This window comes from Vipera ursinii (assembly GCF_947247035.1).
Source record: "Vipera ursinii genome assembly, chromosome: 1".
In the NCBI taxonomy this organism is placed as follows: domain Eukaryota; kingdom Metazoa; phylum Chordata; class Lepidosauria; order Squamata; family Viperidae; genus Vipera; species Vipera ursinii.
The window spans coordinates 94,715,839-94,721,103 of record NC_139512.1 but is presented as its reverse complement, the minus strand read 5'-3'; positions in this window follow the sequence as shown (position 1 = coordinate 94,721,103).

Here is a 5,265-nt window from a genome sequence, read left to right as displayed (position 1 = left end):
GGCCCTGTCCATTTGGGGAGCCATGTGACATCTCAATGCACACAGAAAAGAATAGACTTGTGGTTGTGATGGCGCAATGACCTTTATCGGTCTGCTCCCAACCCCTGAAGAAACCACTGCAAAATATTTTAATAATTTTATTTTAATGACAAATCAGTCACCTATATAAATATATAAATACATACATTTTCTTTTTTTGTAAGGAATTTTGTAAATTTTTCAATGATTTGAGGAGATTAAGGCTTTATATATGATGACAAGCATTGGAAAAATTCCTTCTGATTGTCATAAGGCCTTGGACCCTTTTGTATATTGTCTAAGCAACCGAACTTCCTGGACACCTTTTAAGCCTTTTTAATAACATCTAATTGACAAATGTCAGCAAATGCACACAGAAAATAAAGTCAGCTTGATCTTGATGCTGTTTTCAGGATAGCTGAATTAATTTCTGAAGTCTAGAACCTTAATTTTCCTTTTGATAAATGGGATCCTATTTGCACAATCCCCATCATATTGACAGGAGACCCTGAGGGATTTGCAGGCAAACCATCTCTCTTCCCCTTCATTCAAAATGATTGTTAGGAGCTCAGACAGAGCATTGCACAGTAATAAGATATAACGGTGAACGTTATATCAGAATGTAAATCTTGTAAACTCTTATTGTAAATTTGGTTAAAAAAAATCTGGATTAGATTAAGGGTCCTTCTTATTTAGTATCCTCTTTCCAAAAAACAGCACCCAGCATGGTGGCAGATCATAGGCAATCTTGGGTGGTCTCAAAACGTCAAGCAGGTTAGAACTTTGTTGATACTTGGAAGGGAGACTCTGAGAAATTATTAGTGCTATAAACCAGATTGGAAGGGTGAAGACAAAAAACGAGAGCAAATCACTTCTATACTGTTGCCAAGAAAACAAGATAGATCTGTCTTTACCATTTTATTCTTTGCAACCTGACAGCGAGATGAAAACAAATCATCTACAGGGAGTCAAGATTCTTTCGTTAAAATAAACAACTGTCTAAAAACTGAACCAAATGTTGGTGTGGGGTTAGAAACCAACAAAAAAAAGATTAAGTTTGAAAATAGGCCAGATTAGATTGGAAATTGGGAAGACAAAAATCCAGAAGGATCTATCCCACCGGATTCCTATGAGAAAGCAGAGAGGAAAGCAATTCAGAATGTTGCTCCCCTTCTAAGCCTTCCTTTCTCATCTCACATGCTCCTGTGACCAGGAGCAGAACATGGACCCCTTATATGCATACACACATTACATACAGTATGTTGTTGTTAGTTGTGAAGTTGTGTCTAACCCATAGCGACCCCATGGACAACATTCCTCCAGGCCTTCCTGTCCTCTACCATCTTCTGGAGTCCATTTAGGCTCACGCCTACTGCTTCAGTGACTCCATCCAGCCACCTCATTCTCTGTCGTCCCCTTCTTCTATTGCCCTCAATCTTTCCCAGCATTAGGCTCTTCTCCAGTGAGTCCTTCCTTCTCATTAGGTGGCCAAAGTATTTGAGTTTCAACTTCAGGATCTGGCCTTCTAAAGAGCAGTCAGGGGTGATCTCTTCTAGGACTGACCGGTTTGAACGCCTTGCAGTCCAAGAGACTTGCAGAAGTCTTCTCCAGCACCATAGTTCAAAGGCCTCAATTCTTTGGCGCTCAGCCTTTCTTATGGTTACATATACAGGGATGCAAATTACAGCGTAACCACATAGAAGAAATTACAGCGCTATGGCCACTGCTGGAAAGAATTCTTGACACCATGTAGGTTTTTTCTATCTTGTATTTTTTTTCCTAAAACAGCAAACCAGGTGTTTGTGGACATGCATAAGCACAGCACAAAAGATATTGACTTCTACCATGTTTGTCCTTGGCACCTGATATTCATGGGGAGGAGGCTTGTCCATGGGTGTTTAATATAGATGTCATGGCCCATTGTTCCCATAATGGTTCTTTTTCACTGCTTTTTTAAAAAATGCACTTTCTCTATGCACTTTATTTATTTGTCTATTTATATCCGATACCGTTCTCCTTAGACCAGTAAAGGTGAAGAACAAACAAAAGTAAAACGGAATATGAAGAAATTAAACACCAACTCAATTCATCCTTAATCCATCTCAAAATGCCTAGATGATGAGAAGAGCTTAACATATTCTAAAAAGTGAAAAGAGGGGAGTCCCCAGGCAATTCATTTCTTAAATTTAGGCACACTGGCACATTTTCATTTATTAAAAATTCAAGCAGTAACTGATCAGCAATGTGACTCTTTATTCACTTAGTAAGGACTACTTATTTCTTTATATTTACATCCCTTCTTTCTTCCAAGGCACTCAAGGAAGCATACTGTAGAATAGATATTCTCTTTCTACACTTGTTATCACAACACACTTGTTAGATAGGATGAGTGGTAAGGTCATCTGCTGATGTCATGTTTAGATAGGCCAATTTATAATTTTATTTCAGATAATTATCACCTTGAAACAAGATGTAAGAAGATCAACCAGAATGAAATAATGTGCTTAAGTTATCATCTTCATCATTTTAGCCATTTTCTATCCACTGCAGGATGAAGGCCTCTTCTGCATGTTTCCAACCAATACAGTCCTGAGCTTTCTTTTGCCAACTGGGCCTGCAATGCTTGCTGATCTTGTCAATCCATCTTGTTTTAGGTCTCTTTTTATCAAGTGGGATCCATTCAATGACTGCCTTGGTCCACCTACCATCAGTTCTTCTTGCTATGTGACCAGCCTGTTTCCATTTCAGTCCTTTTACTCTCTTGATGATATTGTATACTTTTGTTTGTTCTCTAATCCATGTACAGGTCTTTCTATCTTGTCTTGTAATGCTGAGCATGTATTTTTCCATGGCTCTTTTCGCCACTCGTAGCTTTTGTATCGATTGTGAGGCTAGTGTCCATGTTTCACTGTCATATGTTAGAGCAGGTAGCACACGCTTTTCTCTTCAGACTTAGGGGGAAGCTGTTCTTGAAAATTAGACTTAGCTTGCCGCATGCCTGCCAACCACATTTAACACGCCGTTGAGTTTCCTTTATTGTATCACCTACCATTGAGACCTGTTGGCCAATAAATAATAAAGCATTAAACTCTATTAAACTAAAATTAACAACTAAAATCAAAGTTTAGAGCCAACTAAGAAGGGAAGGAAAAATAAAAATTAATTATAGGTGAACTCTAAAACAAGATGCTGAATCACTATTACAATCAGTTAACAATATGTAGGTGTATTGTAATATCTAATAATCTAAAATAGTTATAGCATATTTTTCAAACAAATCCTTTTGAAGTCCTTACCCAGCTCCCTAATTTTGAGTGCTCCACTTGCAAAAACAAACCATCTACATCTGCTAGAACACTGTACAACCTCTCAGCCAAAAACTTGTCCACAAGTGTAAACTGCTCCGCATCTATAAAGTATGTATGTCACTAGCATGACTTAGAGAGGGAAGGAGCTGCCAAGCGATACTACATCATGCTTTTTACACTTTGCTATACAGGGACGTGGTGGCTCAGTGGGTTAGGACGCTGAGCTTGTCAATCAGAAGGTCGGCAGTTTGGTGGGTCGAATCCTGAGTGCCACGTAACAGAGTGAGCACCTGTTACCTGTCCCAGCTTCTGCCAACCTAGCAGTTCAAAAGCACATAAAAATGCAAGTAGAAAAATAGGGACCACTACGGTGGGAAGGTAACAGCGTTCCGTGTGCCTTTGGCGTCTAGTCATGCCGGCCACATGACCATCGAGATGTCCTCGGACAAGCGCTGGCTCTTCGGCTTTAAACGGAGATGAGCACCGGCCCCTAGAGTTGGAAACGACTACCACGCATGTGCGGGGGAACCTTTACCTTTACCTTTATATTCCCCAGACATGGCAAAAGGATTTCCCTTAATTCATCAGCTAAGATGGTAAGCAAGCTGAAACAGGAGATGATGATGTTAAAGTCATGATTAGATGGGGAAAATAGTTGCAGCATTTAATTTACTTTCTGGCACATGCTAAGATGACTTTAGGTCATCTTAGGTTTCTTCACCAGGGTTGCCCAGGTGGACAAATATAGTTGAGTCCCATTTTTTCCTGAAAACAGAAATGGAGCTGTTACTTGAACCCATCTACTTCACCTAATATTTTCAGCTTCCATTACAATGTCATACCTCTAGGTGTTACTTCAAATCTGCCTGCAAAGTTAAATTCAGGATTCCCTTGGGCTGGCATACTTTAATTCTAACTATTCTCATTTCCTGTGAATGACTTGATTAAAAAAGAAAGAGAAAGAGAATCAAAGCTTTTGATGATTTTTTATATAAAAAAGTATTATTATTTCCTGTCATCTTTGGAAAGTTCTGCTTGCACAACAGGTTCTCCAGCTAGATCTACATTTCAAACAAAGACATGTCTTTTAAACTGATTTTAATTAGCTTTCCCTTTAACCAGCGTAGTTTTAATTAGTTCCTCACTGCTGAATTTAAGTTCACTAGTGTTGTGCTGAAAGACTTTGTAAACAGCCTCCACTACATTGTTCCACATCATTCTATTACAATTATAAAATTAACATACAAGGGTAGCAGACCTCAGCTCAAAGGTTCCAGAAACAGATTAGTTCCAATGAAAATGACAGGAACATGAATGCATTTCATGTGCCACAACACACCATTGCACATGACAGTAGAGCTGGAATGTAGTCAGGTTCTAGCTGATGCTTGCAAAAAAGTAAAAGGCAAGCTTAGCTTCCTGGAGATTTTGGGAATTGTTGTTCCAGTACATCTAGAAAGCATCAGGCAGGGGAGAAAAACTGATCTAGGGTAACCAGAGCTGGGACTATCAAGCCATATCTTCTGATCAAAGAAACTCATCCAGCATATATTCCTTTCCTCTATAGACTGGATAGATTTATTACAGTTAATTGGTAACTACTTCTACTTGCATTCTGACTTGACAATAGACATATTCTGGAGACTGAATTTACTACATTAACAAATAACAAGAGAGGATATTAAGAAACAAACATGGATTTTTTGGTACTGGATGATCTATTTATAACTTTTGGGGTGATTCATGGTAGTTAAGATCCCACGGGAAATTTTCTGTGAATGGATTCCAATAACAGTTTGTTTACAGACTTTTGAAATTTTATTTTTGTTCTATTTTACTATTATTATTTTTCTTGTTAATTACTTTGTCACTAATATAACATATAGAAGACAGGTCAATAAGTTGTTAATGGATTGAAACCAATTCTTTTATTTCAATC